At 39.0% G+C, this 20,700-nt stretch overlaps 1 protein-coding gene across 1 annotated transcript in view; it reads right to left on the reverse strand.

Moving 5' to 3' along the window:
- Positions 1 to 20,700, reverse strand: part of CDH8 (cadherin 8) — a 404,121-nt gene that overhangs the window by 167,779 nt on the left and 215,642 nt on the right. The gene's annotated exons all lie outside the window — the stretch shown is intronic.

A 20,700-nucleotide genomic window follows, 5' to 3' on the forward strand; every position in this document is an offset into this window, starting at 1 on the left:
ATGACTTTCAGACAGCTCATTCAAAAATGAATGTGTGAATCACACACACACACACACACACACACACATACAGAAACACATGCATATACCACAGATCCCCACTCAGATAATTTTCTGTTTTCTTTTGACATTTAGCTGGTGTGCATCTCTGATGCCAACACTGAGAAAGACTGTAGTCATAGACATTAGTGGATTACTTGCAAAAGTACATTTTATAATGTATAAAAAAGAACTTATAAAAATGTACATTAGAAAGTAAGTTGAATGGCATACTCTTGCCTACCAAATTAAAGTATAAATCATAACATAGATTCATCTACCCAGGAAAACCCTGGAAGTGAAAGAATCCTTCAATTTATCACAGACTCCAATTCCCCTACAAGAGAAGTAAATACACAAATAGCTGGAAGGCTCCGAGGTCAAAGATAAATTATTCTAAGGCTCACAAATACATCAGAGATGAAAGAAATAAATGCATTATGAGAATCAACTCAGATGAATAAAATGCCAATCAGAATTAATATAGGCAAGTGTCTAAGTCCAGGCATTGTTCAACTACATTTATATTTTAATTGTTTAGTTACATCATGACTATTGTAAAAGTAATAAATGTTTTATAGAAACAGAAAGATAGAGAAAATAGAAAAGGGGGTAAACACAAAATCATGTAAATAATGTAGTATCAGTTCTAAAATGTGAACTATTTTTTTCTGATATATTTTCAGAGTTCTATCTTTCTGCTTCTCAGTATATTTCACTAGTCATTTAATATTCTTGTTAAAGATTCAAAGATCAGTGTAGGTACTCCTGAAGTTATTTTGAAAAATCTTCATTTTGCCCTCTCCCTACCCTCATACCTCTTTTCATAGATAAATATCTCTAGCATTTTGATATGTACATTTTCATATATATATATATGCATACAAATGTGCAAATGTACATATGAACATTTAACCACAAATGTGATCACAGTATAGTCATTGTTCTGAGGCTTTCTTTTTTCACACAATGGATATTTTTGAGGTCTTGTCAATGGTTAGAGGCTCAACTCATTACTTCTCATAGCTGTATAATTCTTCATTAATTAATGTACAATGAGTAATGCAGGCATTCCCATATTAATGGAGATTGCTATTTTTCTGTGTCCTACACTTTTACTTAACTCAGTCATAAGATCCCCTGCCGCCATATTGCTAAAGGCCCATGATAAAAATGTTTGTGACTAGCTCAGAATATTCCTGTTGAGTAAATGAGTTACCTCTCAGGACCAAGTAAAAAAAAAATCTCTGAATTAAAGACAATTTGCCTCTCACTTCTAACCTCAGGGACATTACACATGTTCAATTCAAGGTAAGGATGTCTGAAGTTGTAATTCTGTTTTTCTGGACTCATATGCTCTTAATTAAATCATCTATCTGCAAAAGGTTTGCAAGAAGTTCAAGTCCCTGAATCACTCAAGTAGCAGCTGAGGAACAAGAGTATCCAGGGAAATCTAATCCATTCAGGCAATGAGCAGGCTCTGGGAAAAGATGTGAGTTCTTCTGCACTTTATTTGACCTTGAAACCACCTTTATATCAGAGTTGCCCATTTAGGGAGCACTCAACTGGACAGCCCTGCCTATTTGGAAATATGGATAGTAACAAAATAATATCTTTCAATATGAAAATTCATTTTAGGACTTGACCATATCTTAATATATTAATAATTCAATAAGTCATACCTTTATGAACAAAAACTGAAGGGAGAAAAATTAGAAATACAGCAACCATTCCAATTTGGATCACTGTGAGGCATTTTTGAGGAGAAAATAAACATCTAGGCAAAAGATAGTAAGAACAACAATAAGGGAACCTTATCATTAGTATGAAAAGATGCCAATGTGGCTACTCTGCTATGGATGCATATTTACATGACTCAGAATATCCTGAGTCTGGGACCAATTCCAGTAAGAAGGATTATAAAATGGTTTTACTCCCATGATAGTTACAGGAGTAACTTGTAGCTTGTAAAGTTGAGGTACCATCACAGTTTAAAGTCATTATGAATTAAAGCCAACCACTCGACTTTGGAATGTCATGTATAGTTTCCACTAATCAGAGAAAAGTGATATAATTCCTCAAGGAAGACAGCAACTTTTTTCAAAGAAGTTGATGGATTGAGATCTACACATTAATCCTCTCAGGTTACTCCAATGAAAGAATGTTTACAACTCTCTCAGAGACTGAGAAGATCGGTGTATATTATCCTCATCATTTAAAAAAAATATATCATTAGAGAATAATTTTTTTAAAAAACTGTGATGTCTCTCAGACACCGGGAATTAAAACAATTTTGATGCTCAGTTGATTTTAGCATACCTAGGTCAGTGTCTTTGAGTTGTATCAGAATGTGAGTGAAGCATCATGATGGATGGCCTTCCTTTAATGGGACAAGAAGGGTTCCCTGGGTTTCCACTTATTACAGAAATGTTGATGTCCTCCACCATCAAGGTATACAGCTTCATACTATCTATGATGTGCATCTATTGACAAGTTAGAGGTCCCTTATAAATGCTCTCTCCTACTGAAGTGAAGCAAGTTCGGTTTCTCACATTACCCTCACACTTACTAGCTTTGTGACCATGAACAATTTAGTAAACTCCCGGGATCACCTGTCCTGTTAAATGGAAATAAGAATCAGCTATCCATTAAGGGGATTCTAAGACTCATAGCTGCAGATCGTGATTGCAGCCATGAAATTAAAAGACGCTTACTCCTTGGAAGGAAAGTTATGACCATACTAGATAGCATATTGAAAAGCAGAGACGTTACTTTGCCAACAAAGGTCCGTCTAGTCAAGGCTATGGTTTTTCCAGTGGTCATGTATGGATGTGAGAGTTGGACTGTGAAGAAAGCTGAGCTCTGAAGAATTGATGCTTTTGAACTGTGGTGTTGGAGAAGACCTTTGAGAGTCCCTTGGACTGCAAGGAGATCCAACCAGTCCATTCTGAAGGAGATCAGCCCTGGGATTTCTTTGGAAGGAATGATGCTAAAGCTGAAACTCCAGTACTTTGGCCACCTCATGCGGAGAGTTGACTCATTGGAAAAGACTCTGATGCTGGGAGGGATTGGGGGCAGGAGGAGAAGGGGACAACAGAGGATGAGATGGCTGGATGGCATCACCAACTCAATGGACATGAGTTTGGGTGAACTCCAGGAGTTGGTGATGGACAGGGAGGCCTGGCGTGCTGCAGTTCATGAGGTCGCAAAGAGTCGGACACGTCTGAGTGACTGAACAGAACTGAACTGAAGACTATGAGACAGAAATCAGCAGTTTTGTCAAAGAGCAGTTTTCCTTCACCCTTTGGATTCCTAATCACAATTTATTCTTTTAACCAGTTTTTCCTGGAGTATGATTGTTTCACAATGTTGTGTTAGTTTCTGCTGTACTGCAAAGTGAATCAGCTACACATATACATACATCTCCTCTCTTTTGGATTTCCTTCCCATTAAGTCATCACAGAGCATTGAGTAGAGTTCCCTGTGCTACACATTAGGTCCTCACTAGTTAGTCATGTCTGGACCCAGAGACTGTCATGGAATCTAGGAAAAAAGGTATAGATGATCTTAATGTGAAACACAAATAGAGACACAGATATAGAGAACAAATGAGTGGACACGGCAGGGAGGAAGAAGGGGGATGAATTGGGAGATTGGGGTTAACATATACACACCAAACAACATCTATTTAAAGCTTTTCTGGATAGTGGTTAGCGTGCTGAACAATCCCCAGCTGCTCTTCCAGATCCACTCTCCAGCACTGTCCACCTGTTCTTGGCATGGGAGAGTGACCACTATGGAATGGATGCACTTACTTTCTGGCTTCGTGTTGGACTCCACCAAGATACATTACCCAAGGAGATATGGAGACTGGAGAAGGGTGAGGTTCTAGATCACGCAGTACCTCAATCACACTTGGGCATCTACAGTTATCTTGGGGAGTTTTCAGAGCAAAACTCTAGTGTCCATGAGCAGCTTCCTTCCCTCAACCCTTCAGATCTAGGAATGGTATTAGCACTTCTGCTGCTGGCCTTGGGGGCCTCCCTACCCCTTGATAGCTCTCAGTCAGCCCACACTTTTCTCAGTACTTCCCTCACTCAACTCTCCTGAAACACCCGACTCATACCAGGCCCTAAAAAATACAGTTAAGATACTGTTCTTTAGCCAAGTGCCAAACATGTTTCCACCATGTCATTCTTACAGACATCTACAGGTCAAAAGTACGTCAGTGTAATTATAAATTGCCATCCAAAGGACTGCTCCTTGAGAGAGCAAAACAAGTGTTTGTTTCCTTATCTGTAACATGAGAACAGCTATTCAGTTAAGTCAGTTGCTCAGGATGACCCATCTGGGAGGCTGTACACCTGGGAGTTTTCACACCTTCTTTTCTTGTACGACATTGGGAGCAGATTTCTTGATGTGTTAAGGTAAGCAGGGAGTGTCTCCAGTGTCCTTAGGGCCTGCCACACACTTAATTGGCTTTGGTACAAACAGTGTAATGAACAGGCTTTGTTTTGCCTGAGCCTGCTGCCTCCAGTCTCAACCTTACGACTAGCAGCAGCGCATTAGAAAATCCAAGATAGAATTTCTGGAACATTCCTCCTGCTACTTTGTGGCCATAAAGACACAAGGATAAGAAAAACCACAAGTGTCTTTGGTCCTTCTATTTTTCTCCTTGTGTTGGGGCATATCTATACATGTTACTTAATTTTTTCTATTCCTATTCAAAAGGCAGATCATTCCAGGGGCATAGATACAGCAAGATGTTGAAAGGAAAAATACCTTCTACAATAGAAGCTTACAAACTGTCATAAACGTTTCTTCCTTCTACTACTTCTCCCCTGAACTATTTGCTTTGGTGCATCTATTCTCCCAAGTATTAGTAGCTTTAAGCCATTTCTTTTGTGGACAAGAGAGAGGACTTCTATACTTTAAAAATTGCTTGGTATTAAATATCACCAGGGTCTTTCCTGGTGGTCCAGTTGCTAAGACTCCCCGTTCCCATTGCAGGGAGGCCCAAGTTCAGTCTCCGGTGAGGGAACCAGATTCCTTGTGCCTCAGTTAAGAGTTTGCATGCTGCCACTAAAGATCCCATATGCCACAACTAAGACTCAGCACAACCAAATAAATAAAGAAATAAGGTAAATAAATATTTTGTAAAAATCACCAAATACAGAACAAAAAAATATAGTCATAAGTGATTTTTCCTCTCCCATTTGAGAAGTCAGAAATTTGGAAATGTGAAGACTAAAAGTGACTACAGTTCAGTTCAGTTGCTCAGTCATGTTCTACTATTTGCAACCCCATGGACTGCAGCACACCAGGCCTCCCTGTCCATCACCAACTCCTGGAGCTTGCTCAAACTCATGTCTATCGAGTCAGAGATGTGATCCAAACTTCTCATCCTCTGTGATCCCCTTCTCCTGTCTTCAATCTTTCCCAACATCAGGGTTTTTTCCAATGAGTCAGTTCTTTGCATTAGGTGGCCAAAATATTGGAGTTTCAACTTTAGCCTCAGTCCATCCAGTGAATATTCAGGACTGCTTTCCTTTAGGATGGACTGGTTGGATCTCCTTGCAGTCCAAGGACTCTCAAGAGTCTTCTCCAACACCACACTTCAAAAGCATCAATTCTTTGGCACTCAGCTTTCTTTATAGTCCAACTCTCACATTTATATATGACTACTGGAAAAACCATAGGTTTGACTAGATGGACCTTTGTTGGCAAAGTAATGTCTCTGCTTTTTAATATGCTTTCTAAGTTGGACATAGCTTTTCTTCCAAGGAGCAAGCATTTTTAATTTCATGGCTGCAGTCACTATCTGCAGTGATTTTGAAGCCCAAGAAAATAAAGTTTCTTGCTGTTTCCGCTGTTTCCACTGTTTCCCCATCTATTTGCCATGAAGCAATGGGACCAGATTCCTTGATCTTAGTTTTCTGAATGTTGACTTTTAAGCCAGCTTTTTCACTCTCCTCTTTCACTTTCATCAAGAGGCTCTGTAGTAGTTCATTTTCTGCCACAAGGGTGGTGTCATCTGCGTATCTGAGGTTATTGATATTTCTCCAGGTAATCTTGATTCTAGTTTGTGCTTCATCCAGCTTGGCCTTTTGCATGATGTACTGGGCATATAAGTTAAATAAGCAGCATGATAATATACAACTTTGATGTACTCCTTTCCCAATTTGGAATCAGTCTGTTTTTCCATGTCTAGTTCTAACTGTTGCTTCTTGACCTGCATATAGATTTCTCAGGAGACAGGTAAGGTGTTCTGGTATTCCCATCTTTTTCAGAATTTTCCACACTTTGTTTTGATCTACACCATCAAAAGTTTAGGCATAGTCAATAAAACAGAAATAGATGTTTTTCTGGAACTCTCTTGCTTTTTCAATGATCCAATGCATGTTGGCAATTTGATGTCTGGTTCCTCTGCCTTTTCTAAATCCAGCTTGAACATCTGGAAGTTCACAATTCATGTACTGTTGAAGCCTGGCTTGGAGAGTTTAGAGCATTACTTTGCTATCATGTGAGATGAGTGCAATTGTGCGGTAGTATGAACATTCTTTGCCATTGCCCTTCTTTGGGATTGGAATGAAAACTGACATTTTCCAATCCTGTGGCTGCTGCTGGACTACAATCCTCAATTAATTAAATGGCATTTTTATCCATTTTCAACTGTGATTGTTAAGTCAGAGAAGAGATCCCTTTTGCCAAAATTTAAATATCTTTGAATGGTACTCATGTTAAATTCCTTCCTTTCACCCAAAACATAGATTGTGTTCCTCTTTTTCAAAGTAGTGATCAAGCAAAAGTAGTGTCCATGTCTCCCCATGTACTTCTACTTCTGAATGTTCAGTGCCCAGTGATGTGTTCACAAGCTTAAATACTATCCTTAAAGTTCCAGTACATCATATTGGCAACAAATTAGAGTTTTCAATTAATTTTTTTTTTTGGCAAGTGTATGTTTTCTTCAGTAGTATGCTTTCTGCTTCACATTATTAGTAAAACTCCTTAATGTAAGCATTTGGTAAGTAACCTCACAAAAAAGAAAATAGATTTAGTTGTTCTAAGCATGGTAACTTCAGCATATGACTTGGAGTTGATACAATACAAACGGTTAAAACTTTTGTTTTTGCCTTTTGTAAATTTTCAGCTGAAGCATACATAGCTCTAGGGTTTAGACTTAGATGCCTTGACTCGTTACCCTTGGGAAAAATCACAGAACTTCCTGGAATACGTTTTCTTTCCCTTGAAAATGGGAGGCTCTGACATTTGGAGTAGAATGATCTGCATTTGATACCCTGGCCTGCTGGACCCTTGATCACATTAACTGTAGAGTTGACTCAGAAACAGGAATGCTAACACATTCTGCAAGTGCTTCCCTGGAACTCCATTGTGAAAATCTAATCTCATCAGAAAATTCAATTAATGAGAATAGTCCATTCTCTGTGAATTGAATTCAACGGAGATTTTGAACCTGGCCCTGGGAGTGGGGTTGGGAAGATACAAGATTGGAGGTGAATGCCAGCAGGAGGATTAACATGGAAAAGAGGGAATCATCTTGTTCTGAAGCTGGCATTCACGACCCTACTGTGAATAGACTGATGTGCTTGATTCTTTCGTATTTAAAAGACGTAGTTTTTATCTTAACTCTATTCAGTCAAACGGAGATTTCCCTAGCGCAGAAGTTGAAGAATTTAAATCCTTGCCTGGCCTAAGTTCTTGCCAAGTACTAAACAGCTGTTCCTTATGGTCTCATCATTCAGGGAGGACTTCTGATTAGAATTCAGTCATCTCAAAAATTTAAAGCTTGAGTCTTTTTTTTTTTCTTTCCATTGTCTTTGGTGTTATCATTTGAGAAGCATTTTGTACCCGTCACGAAGATTTCCTTTTATAATTTCTGTGATATCACCAGATTGAGAGGCTTCATGAGAAAGGCACGGAGATGCTGATTAACTCCTTTGTCATTTTGAAGGCTGATTACTGTAATTCACTCTTTACGGGTCTCCCAGATTGTGCTGCTTAAAGATTGCAGTTGATATAAAATTCTGTGCTAAACTCCCATTTGAATAAGACTTGTTGAACACATTATCCTAGTTATGAAACCACTAGCTTTGTTATTCCCCCAAACTCCTGCCAATATAACGTGCAATTATCATCTTACGAGCTGTGAAAAAGTGTCTTTCAATTATGAGGTTAAGTGGGGCAAATTCATCAGGGATCAATTCTTTTTCAGGGGGGGTCATACACTGTACCCATACTTTCCACTACCTACGGAATTTGTACCACATGCTGCCAGTTATGAGGGGTGAAGTGTATACAACCAGAGACCCTTCAATAGATGCCCACCCTGTCATAGAACAGTAGCTTTGATACAATAACTTCAGTAATGCCAAACCTGCACAGATATACAAAAGAGAAAGTAAGACACTAGAAAAGTGTTTATCCTCTATACAGCTCAGAAAAACCTGCGTTTACTCCCCTTGTGACCAATAACTTAGGAATTAGATAGGTGATAGGCGGATAGGCAGATAGATAGATGTGTAGACAGAATGGTCGGGATTTGGAGAAATGATTCTCACATATTTCTGGTGCTTCTGCAAAATATACTAGAAAGCTAATGGGTTTAATGTATCAGGAATTAAAAACTTGCTTAGATATTTTGACCTGGTATTTTTTAAATTAAAAATATATTCCAAGGAAATTATATATTTCCTTTCTTCTAACTCCTCAAGTTTTTAGATTAAGATGTTCACTTTTATGTATAGTATTTTTAAATAGGCAAGTGATTTAAATATGTAAAATGGGAAACTAACTTAGTGGTTAAGATTGTTGAGATCAAATGTGTAAAATATTAAGCAGGTATTGTAAAAAATTCTGTAGCAACACAAAACACTTCTAACAATTTTCAAATTTTATTTAAAAAATAAAGTATGCCATGATTATTCTTGTACTTATATAAGTGCTTATAATAATTTGGCAAAGAATATAAATGAAGGTAACTTCATGTGTCTTGTGAAGGAATTGGAGGTTCACCCCCAAACTTCCCAGCACTCAGTAATACAAAGTAGAGGATTACGTTTGTTAGACAATAGGCTCTGGGATTATAGAGATGAGAATTTATTTCACTAGGAGAATTACCAGCCATGTGATTTTGGGCAGGTCACTGAAATTTCCTTCAGCTCATCAATCTCATGTGTAAAATGTTATTAATTGCCAAATAAGAGTTTAGGTTGATATTATTATAGAGGGGTAAAATGTCAAATGCTTTACTTAGTGCAATAGACATATATCTATAGATACAGACACATAGAGATATATGTAAATATATATTTTCAATAAATGTATACATATTACACTCAGAGGTATGCATATTCATATATATTTACATTTTATAAATATACACATATACATGCATTAAGTAAACTTTAGATATTAATTCAATGGTAATAATAAAGTAAACCTGTTATTTTAAAGATTAGAAACAAAGATTACATTCATGATGAGAATATCTCTCATCAACTTCAAAATGATAATGCCTCACTAGTAATTTTCATGTAACTAACGCAAAGTATATTTTTTGCAAAGACATCTTTACAAGATTTGCACCCAAATTCATTTTGACAAATATTACAACTTTATAAATATTAATAATTGTCATGTATCTACGACCAGAGATGTTGAGAAACAGTTATAAAGTTACAGAGCCACTAAGTCGGGGAGAATATCAAGATTCAAACCCAAGTCTTGCTGCCTTTAGGGTTCAAGGGAGACTCGAGAGCTATTCTGAACCTTGCCCAGAGCCCACCACTTCTTAATGTGATGCTGGTTTGCCAGAGTAAGGGCATAGCACTTCCAGAACATAAGTGAGGTGGGTGTATTTTGCAAATTAAATAAGCCAGGAGTTCTCATAATTTCTTTAGATCTGTACCCATTTCATAATTGACATTGTTAGTTATTTGTTAAATGTCTCAGTATAAATTTGCACTGCACTGTTCTAATATTTCAGATAATCCCATGATTATTCAAAAATGTGATGCTGATGAGCTGTGTATATTAGGAATACTTCAAGAATTGAATTAGCTAAGGATGAATTCATGAAAAAATTATTTTGATCTATATGCCTCATCAACAATGCTTTAGTTTTTCTATTTTTGAAGTTGCATTGTTATTTACTTCTCCTGGGAAATGGACAGCTATGGCAGCTAAATTTTCCTACAGTAATCCATAGGAAAACTTAGTTCATTTGCCAGAATTATAAGATGTATTAACACATAAATATTCGGGATTTGAATGTGGTCCAGCAACTAGAAAGGTCATGGGCAAGGTCACAGACTGTGGCTGAGCCAGGATCCAAATCTTGGCCTGTAGAGTCTTAATTATGAATTATTAATAATACACTCTCCCTTGAAAAAAAATAATTAAAAGTCTCCATATAGTGCTAGTTAGCTACTTATCCAACAGTCTCCTCCTATGCAAGCATAGCATCTTAACATGAGTCTGTTTGACAGACATAGCTTCTTCCATATAGATTTTATATATTAACCTCTACAGTACACAACCCTTCCCATTTGTGTTTGGAAACTGTTCTAGGAGAACAGCGGGCTTGAAAGCCTTAAATCAGACCATTGAAAATCATTCCAGTATCTCAATGTGTACAAATTGCTTCCTTACATGTGCATTTCCTGTCTTATTATGCAGAATATTCTTTTACTAAATAACTACAACTTTAAAACTTCCCCACTATGTGGATCACAGCCATGGCTCTCTCCATATCCATATGGAATAACATATGAAGCAGTTGTAAGTGAATTAACAATGATACCCCATCTCCATATTTTTATACACAGTGTGCATACTGAGTTTAGTGTATGGACTGTCACTTCTGTAGCTCCCAGATTCCCCTATTAAATAGTTGTCACAGACCACCATTTATAACATCAACACACTGGCTAGCCAATAACTGATGCTACTTAAAATGCCAATTCTGAGTTACACTGAAATCCTTGCAATTATTCCTATTCAGAATTAAGGTGAAATTTCTTTTCCCCTAAATGAAAACACTTTCTGGGACTCCTCAATCAAGGGAAATTATTTCTGTGAAGAACATGATGGCACTATCCTTTCCTTAAGCCATAGTTCCAATAACTAATTATATGTATAATAAGTATGGGTGGTTTAAAAAAGCAAAGTGAAAGTCGCTAAAAAAAATTGGATGCTTTCTCTTAGCAATTCAGGACTTAAGCAGACAAGAATGGTGGGGTTGTTGAGTAGATAAAGCACAGGCTCTGTAGTTGCCTACTGAGAAATGGAGCCAAGATTGAAACCTGAGTCTAAAGTTAAGAAGCTATTTTCAACTCATGGAACCTCAGTCTCCTCATCCAAATAACAGAGATAGTAACATCACCTGAGGTTGTATGAAATAGCATGCAGCATTGTTCACAGAAAAAAACAGGTACTCAAAACAAATTTTAACTGAATTGATACTACCCCCCAATGCTAAAGTGGCCCCCATTTCTCTAATGCCTCAGAGGAATTCTCTGACTCCAGATGTCAAGCAGATACAGCATGTCATATTAATTACAGCTTGCTGACATGGACAAATAGAACACAGTGTTTTCAGAGCCCAGGATTTGATATGGGAAACTGGGTTTTTTTTTCTGATCCTTTCAATTCCAGGTGTTATAAATAATCTGGGTAACTTTTTAACATCATCGAGCCCCTGTTTTATCCTCCATTACCTAGAGATAGTACTTACCCATATGTTTTTGGGTTCATAAAATGATTATTAAGGAAGATAATGCATCTAAAATATTTAACCATCAATAAAATAGTAATTAGCTGATTACTACTACTACTGCTATAATTGGGTTTCCCTTGGGGCTCAGCTGGTAAAGAATCCATCTGCAATGCATGAGACCTGGGTTCAAGCCTGGGGTTGGGAACATCCCCTGGAGAAGGGAAAAGCTACACACACAGTATTTGGACCTGGAGAATTCCATTAACTATATAGTCCATGGGGTCACAAAGAGTCAGACACGACTGAGAGACTTTCACTCTCATTGCTGTAGTTATCACATTCTACATTATTGCTGGGTGATTGTGAAGATCAATCAGCGTAAAAATACTACTACTCCACATCTTATTGAGTCTCCTTTGTGCCACGCCCTGCACAGGTGCAAAGTCTATGTGCATATAGGGTGCTTAGTGTAATGACTGGCAAAGAGTAGATATTTACCCCTATAGGTATTAAAATTATTATCACCATCACCTTATCGTTGTTTTTCTTAACCACCCAACTAGGTAACTATTGCCGTTCCTGTTAAAAGATGAAAACACATGAACTTTTGTGATCTTATTATTTATATTCTATGAGCTTCAGCATAGTTGAGATGGTCACAGATCTGATATTTCTTTCTATATTTCCTGTTACATCAACTTTTTTCTCCTACACTTTGAAGGATCTGCATGTATGCTAAGTCACTAAGTTGTATCTGACTCTTTGCAACCCCATGGTCTGTAGCCTGCCAGACTCCTTTGTTCATGGGATTCTCCAGGCAAGACTACTACAGTGGGCTGCCATGCCCTTCTCCTGGGCATCTTCCTGACCTAGGGTTCAAACTCTCATCTTTTATATCTCCTGCATTGGCAGGTGGGTTCTTTACTGCTACCTTGGAGGGTCTAGATAGTCACTAACCATTGACTGACTTCAGATTCCTCTGCATGGTAAGTTTGCCTGTTAGCATCAAATAATAATTGTCACTCTTCCCCTTTAAGTAATCTCTAACCCAGAAGTACTAAACCAACTCAGAGACTTCCCTCAGGGGACTTCCAGGAACTCACTAACCCTGATTTGAAGTATCTATAAAAATACAGAAAATAAGCCAGACACTGGTGATGTGACTGCCATTGCTAATGAAGTTTTCCATATTAGCCAAATCCTAAAACTCAAATTTTCAAAGACATCTCGGGCTAATAAACCCATACTTTTGCCCCATGCGTCACTGTGTGTTCAATAACAGAGGATCACTGTATATATGGATTTCTACATGTAGGATTTCTATATGTATGAATGAAGAAGGTTCCCATTCACATAGCACTTCAGAGACATGGGGTATTAGTTTGCTTCCAGACATGGGTTATCAGTTTGCTTTAATACAGGGAGGAAGGGCACACGTACACCCAGGAGAAAGCTTCAGCCAGGAAAGGAGGGTCTTCCTTTAATTATAATAGCTGCCATGGTCATCAAACATGTGCTGAGAACTTGTCCCAGCTGCTCTCAAAGTAACAATCAGGAATTTGAATGGGCTCAAAAGAAATATTCTAGGGTTTCCTACTGAAAGGGAGCAAAACCCCATAGTCCTTACCTCCCCATGTCCACTGCCTGCCTTTTGCCTGAAACTTAATCAAAGAATACGTTTAATCAGAGAATTGAGAACATGCAGAAAAAAAGGACAAGAGGCAAAGGAGACAAAATAATAATAATAATAATAATAATAATATACTCATTAAGCACAGTCAGGAACCTTTAGTTCTTTCTCGAGTGTTATAGATAATATTCTGAGCCATATCCTGTGAGCTGTCTTATAGATACTAAAACACTGGGCGGAAGAAGTTAACTACATGATGACCTGACTGTACCCACGACATGAACTGCCACAGTTCTAAGAACTGGCCTCAGAGAAGTGGAAACAAACCGACCCTGGAACCAAAGATTAACTGTGCCTAAAACAATCAAGATGACACTGGTCAGACCACCAATGACCAATTTGAAGATGACTTTCAGAGCTGTCTGTGCTGTTTCTGCATGTAGTCACCCCCCACCCCCAACCTTCTGTCTAAAAAAGCTCCGGCCCCACTGGTTGTCAGCGCAGGGAGTTGACCTTTGTACAGATGTCCACCCTTCTCCCCCAGTTGCTGGCATCTGAAATAAATCAAACTTTCCTTTCCATCAATCTAGCCTGTTTATTGGCTTTTGGGCAGCAAGCAGCCAGACCCCACCTTTCGGTAACACTACCACTGTGTTGGATGCTTGTGTTTCATTTTCTTTATCAGACAAAGAGCTTCATAAAACGTTGACGTGTGCAAAAGTAAAAACATTTTCAAGTCCTGAGAGGAGCCACATAATAAAATCACTCCACACCCTGCCAAGTTGATTCAGTAAAATTTAAGGGGCATTGATCTTGCAACCAACTAACCCTGGAAAATCTCCTCACCACTCCTTTTGTGCCTTTCAACCCAATGCCCTCCTTGACCCCTTTGATACATTCCCCAAGTCCTGTTTTTGAAATCCTTTTACGTTCTTCTTTGGGCTTGCAGGCTTTCTTCCTGGCAGAGTGACTTCTCTCCTTTCCTTCACATTAGCTCTCAAAATAGAATTCTCCTCCTCCTCCTCCCCTCTTCTCAGACAAAGGTGCTGTGTGATTCCCGCTTCATCAGATCAGTGTCTGTACAAGAAGCACTGTCAGCCTCCTTCCCCCAGCTCTATACCCGTCCCTCCTCTTCGCCTTTTTTTTTTTGTTTTTTAATCATGGGCTTTAGTTTATTTTATTCTTTTTTTATTTTCAAGCATTTTCTTCACATGAAAATGGTCTGTACAGTCAATGTCGTTCAGCTCCCATCCGTGGACCCATTCAGATGCTCAGAACGCCCTGGGCTCTGTTTTGTACAGAATAAAGAGGAAGAAGCAGGATGGCTGAATAACTGAAAAGGACTCAGTCTGCGGTTTCACAAATGTTTGTCAAGGAGTAGTCTGTATGGAACACTCTTTCAGGAACTTAAGAATGCAGCGGACAAGACAGACTAGGAGGCTAACTTTGTAAGGTGAGTGTGTAAGTCACTGGATGGTGTCCGATTCTTGGCAACCCGGTGAGCTGTAGCCCACCAGGCTCTTTTGTCCATGGGATTCTCCAGGCAAGAATACTGGAGTAGGTTGCCATTTCCTTCTCCAGGGGATCTTCCCGACCCAAAGATCGAACCCGTATCCTCCTGCATTGACAGGCAAATTCTTTACCACTGAGCCACCTGGGAATCCTTACATGCTAAGTGTAAAAGCAAGGGTTGGATTACAATATGCAGGACAACACAAAACCAGGTAACCAGGCTCACAACTCACTGGGTTTCTGGGCTCCAGTTACTTCCTTTTTAAAGCTGGCAGAGTGATACTAAACTAGCAGGGGAAAAAATGAGACAGACACATGTCACTTGCAGGAGCTATTCATTCGTTATCAGTGGTTCTCATATACATAGGACACATTTAACTATAATTAGTCCAGAACTTTTGTGAATACTGACATCCAGGTGTGATTATACCCCACAATAGAGAGGCGAGCACAAGGGAATGGATCTCCCTGTCCCTCCAGGACAGAGATAATTAGACGTGTATAAACAAGAAGCTGCCTGACCTTCCTGGGAGGCAAGCCGGAGGCAAAACCAGACAGAACGGCAAGTGAGGTAGATGTTCTCGTTAATAGAGAGTTACCACACAGAGGGTTAGTAAGAGCAGATTTTTATGGATCTATTGTTCCTTTAGTGACAGTTGTCAAAATACATCAGAGCTCTGTTTCTTCAAATACATTAAGCGGCTTAGGATTTTTATTCTCTATCTTAAAAACTGTAACAAATAAGTATCTCTTCCTTTTTCTTCTCTGAATTTTTTAAAGGTTATATATCTCCCCTCTCTCTCTTCCTGATTCTTACCAATCTCTTCTCATATCCCATTTGCTACTCCTTTCCCTACTGTACATATTCTTCTTTTTATTTTTTATTTTTTTTTATATTCTTCTTTTTAATGTCTTTGTTCTAACAGATCTAAGCAAAGCTACATATTATGAGACTATATATTTGGTGTGTGTATGGATATGGCATGAATGAGTGAGTACCAAAGCTCGATCATCTCTAAAAGTCTTCCTCTGTCAATGCAATTCAATTGTCACTCACTAATCACTTCCTTCTTGCTAAGCATTAGGCATGCTGGAGGGGTCTGTGGACACTTCTCTGCCACAGAGGTACCCACAGTAGGCCAAAGACTGATTCCTTCAAACCCTCAGTTACTCATGGTTATTATAGGACGTGAGGTGTATGTGTTTATCCATCATTAACCTTCTCACAAAGCAAAGAATGTAAGATGCTGATTCTGAGAAACCTGCATTCTCTCCTTGCACAGGTCATTATATGCAGTGCAATAAGAAATGAAATACCATCTCTAGGAGTAAAGTCTACCCATGAACATGAGTGCCATATACATAAGAGAAATCACATGATACAGAGAAAACGTTTTTGTATGAGGACACAGGAATATATTTGTCTTCAATTCTGACCTTTATGTTTTGGCTGACTTTGAACATGTCATCTACCCTCTCTCATTATGATTTCTCTGTATTAAATAAAGACCACCAGCTCTTTGTTTCTAAGATGATCAAAGGATTAAATCAAAGATATGTGGGTGAGGTGACCTGGAAGACATACTTTTCCTACTCTTTCAAAGTGCTACAACATAGTAAGTGACTTACTCAGGGTCACACTACTAGTAAATGATGACAGAATCCAGACTTTCCTAACTCAGATTCCAGTATTTCTCACCATTAGCACTGACGTGCCGAGTGTTAGTGTGTTTTTTTCATCCATCCATGTTAAAGACACACATTTCCTGAAAACCTATAGAACAAACCAAATATATTGTGTCCGAGACAGAAGCCATGTTGCACTGATGACCACTAAGTCTGTAATTTTTTCCTTTATCTTTTTCTAGCAATTATTTCCAAATAATGGCCCCAAAGCGCTCCAAAGATATGGAGATGGTTCTATTCTTTTCTGAACTTATCAGGCAATCCTTCAATAGTTATTTGCCTGATCCATTTCCAAGTGTAAACCCTTTTTTGTTGTTTTATATGTTAAGAGGCAAGTAAAATTTCATAAGCCTCTCTATCTTCATGGATGCAAACAATCTGTTAATATGGGCAACTTCTAGGGGTCCATTCTGGATATGAGTGAACTTCCAAAGAAGGCTCATGTGAGGTAAATGGGAGGAAGATAATTAAAATCAACATTTCTTTCTTCCTTAGAGGCTTTCAATATGCCTCTTCTACATTTATTCTAACTCTTTCAAAACACTCCAAATAATTCTAATTTCTTCGCCCATCCCCAACAGGGCAAGAGAAAAAAGCCATGTCACCAGGGTCCACGCTATCCAATTCTTCATCTTTCCAGAAGTTTGGCTAATGTCATGCAAGTCAATGGCCATGGAGAGATCATCTCAAATCAAACAGGCACTGCACCAAGAGTTAGAGGTATACAGGCAGCTGACTTGTCTGGAGTAGTTCCCAGTCCAAACAGTGAGGCAAGCATGATCGATTGCCTGCTATTAATAAAATACAAATCCACCCTCTCCCATTGGTGAACTTTGTTATCATTTTTTTTTTAATTTGGCTGTATTAGGTCTTAGTTGCAGCACTCGGATTCTTTGCTGGGATATGTGGGATCTAGTTCCCTGATCAGGGATTGAACCCAGCCCCCTGAATTGGGAATGTAGGCTCTTAACCACTGGACCACTCAGAGAAGTTCCACTTTGCTATCGTTTTATGGACCACTTGGTCATAACACTTATCACACCAAATGTGTTTTCTGTACATGCTTTTGCTCTTATTGTAGCATCTAACTAGCCTGACCCTCTCTGTCAAATTTATTTTCTAAGGCATTAAGCATCCTCTTTTCTAGAAAAATGTTCCTGTTCTAACCTTTTTTCACTCTAAAACTGTACATCGGGGCCTCCTGTTCAGTCCCCTCAGCACCTTGACAAACACCCTAAGACCAGGTAGGAGTGATCTTCATGACTCCTTCTTGTACAAGGACAGTCACACATTTGGCACCCCAGCATCCATGGTATCCCAGGCGTACACTGTCGTGGGAGCGTGGGCCAGTGGCTTTCTCTCTTTGATGCTGTCTTCATTTGTAAAAACAGCATTGTGGTATCTCTACTCAAATGTCAAATTATTAGTAAGGCTTCCCTGACCAGCCTTCACAGGGTAATGTGTGTATTAGTTGCTCAGTTGTGTCCAACTCTTTGTGACCCCATGGACTGCACCCTGTCAGACTCCTCTGACTATGGGATTTCCCCAGGTGAGAATCCTAGAGTGGTTACCATTCCCTTCTCCAGGGAATCTTCCTGACCATGGGATCAAACCAGGGTCTCCTGTGTTGGCAGGCAGATTCTTTACCATCTGAGCTACCAGGGAAGCCAACATGATAACCACTCTAAACTGGTCCTTTTCTTCCTTACTCAGCCATCAAAGTCACTGCCTGTGGCTCAGATGGTAAAGAATCCACCTGCAATGCAGGAGACCTGGGTTCAATTCCTGGGTTGGGAAGATCCCCTGGAAAAGGGAATGGCTACCTGCTCCAATATTCTGGCCTGGAGAATTTCATGGACAGAGGAGTCTGGCAGGCTACAGTCCATGGGGTTGCAAAGAATAGGACATGACTGAGCAACTTTCACTTTCACACATATTCTAGGGGGACCAGACAGACAATAAACAAGTGGGATTTCCTAGTTCCCTGATGTTAATCCAGCCCCTAGAACAATACCTGACACACAGTGGTCTCCCAGTGCATTTTTCATATTTTTCAATGACTCAATGCATGAATGAATCTTTTCTTCCATGTAAGCCTCTGAGGAATCCCACATAAAAATAACCACAGACAAGTAAAGGACTATTGCACACCTCCTCTGAAGAAGCATGGAGGTCTAATTCAAACTGACTTTCCCCACTTCTGCCCACGGAATGCTCAAGAGCCAGAGTGGTATGGCTCTACTTAACAGGGAGCTGCGTGGTACAATTAATTTCCGCCAGGGAAGCATTCTGAATACCTTAGGATCAAATTACTGTTGTGCTTATTTTCAGTGTTACATAAATATTGCACATGTAAAAATTCAGCACCTTGACATTTATTGAATGAGTTGCACAGAAAAATCAGACAAATTGACTCACAGACAGGTGTTAGCAGTCAGCATGGGGAAAGACAGCCTTCTGTCAATGTGCCAACTGCAAATAGTGGAGCAGAAATGCAGAAACTGGGACCTGCAACAGTGGTGGGGGGGGTTGGGGCATGGGGGCTGACTCTGAAAACTCCACACCCACCTCTATTGCTCAGGAATCTGAACATATGGGTGGACGAAGGTCTTGGTATATATTAAATGTGAACAAACCTCAGTTTTCCACCCAAATTCCTTTTCAAGCCAATGGCTTGTTAACAATTTTCACTCAAGGGGGCAGTATTTGGGTTAATGTTCTATAGTGGGGATTGTAACTTTGGCAGGTAAAGGAACTCAAGTAGTTAAGAGGAAATTAGGTGCTGGACACCCTAAATATGTTATCTCAATCTTAACCTTTCAAGAGCTCTAAAAGGTAGCTATGATCATGCACAATTAAGATATAAAGAATAGAATCTTAGGGACAGGATGTGTTAATCATGGTCATCAACTTGGGAGTGTTGGTGACAGAAGCTGAACTGAAGCCTTATTTCTTATTCCAAAGTTCCCATTCAAAACTTTCCATACCATATTGTATCCTCTGAAATTCCAATTCACACTGGCATCAGTTGGAATTTTTCTCTGGGAAGCACAATGGTGATTCAGAGGCTTAGCTTTGTTATAACTGTTTATACACAACACAGAACTTTTGTTTGTCTGTTTCACCTCCTTTCAGCATATTTTTCAGGTGCTTTAGATGACAGTCTTCAAAAACTGTTTTCCAGAGTGTAGGAGGTATATTACTTTAGAGTTCATATGAAATGTAAATAAGACAAACATTGTTTTTCCCCATATCTATTTTCAAATGTGATAGAAAGTGATGTCATTTCAGAATAGATACCATTATGACAATTCTAATATTTTGCAACTGCAATTTGGGAGACCTGGTGAATATAAAATGGAATGTGGTGGGAGGTTGGGGTGACTTCCTTCCAGCTATTGTGAAATCAGGAAGGGGGGCAACATCCTTCCAGCTATTGTAAAATCAGGAGGGTGGGGCAACTTTCTTCCAGCTATTGTGAAATCAGGAGGCTGGGGTGACTTCCTTCCAACTAGTGTGAAATCATGGCAGATAGGGATACACAGAGTGAGAAAAAGTACCACAAGTACCACACTTGGAAGCATTCTCTCAGGACCCAATTATTAACAATTCTTGTTCAGTTACCGCAAAAGTGAAAGGTTTTTCAAATATGATTTTGTGAAGCTAGTAGAACACGATTGTTAAAAACACTACTCAACTAAAACTCAATGGACCTGACTCAAATCATAGAGAAAGCAAAGTTAACCCTATGAGAACAAGAACATTATGAAGTTACTTCTTTCCATGAGCTGGTTTTGTAGGAGGACTGAGGACCAGTGAGATTTAATGCCAGTTCTTTGAAATCACTAAATGTTTTAGCTTTATTATCCAAGACCTAGTACATAGCAAGCATTTTCTGTTCTTACCATTTGTGTCTGGGGTTGCTAATCTATACTCTGCTGAGAATGAGAGGGAAGGAATCGAGTCAGCATTTTGTTTCATCATGTAAATATAGACATTATTATTTTCATTTGATAGCTCATGGATGAATTTGTAATTAAACAGCAGAATGAAGTGATCTCAATTCTTTTCTTTAAAGAGATCCACAGGTGTCAGA

Source organism: Bos grunniens, chromosome 18 (genome assembly GCF_055505025.1).
Source record: "Bos grunniens cultivar Pamir isolate PY7600 chromosome 18, Bosgru_T2T1.0, whole genome shotgun sequence".
NCBI lineage: Eukaryota > Metazoa > Chordata > Mammalia > Artiodactyla > Bovidae > Bos > Bos grunniens.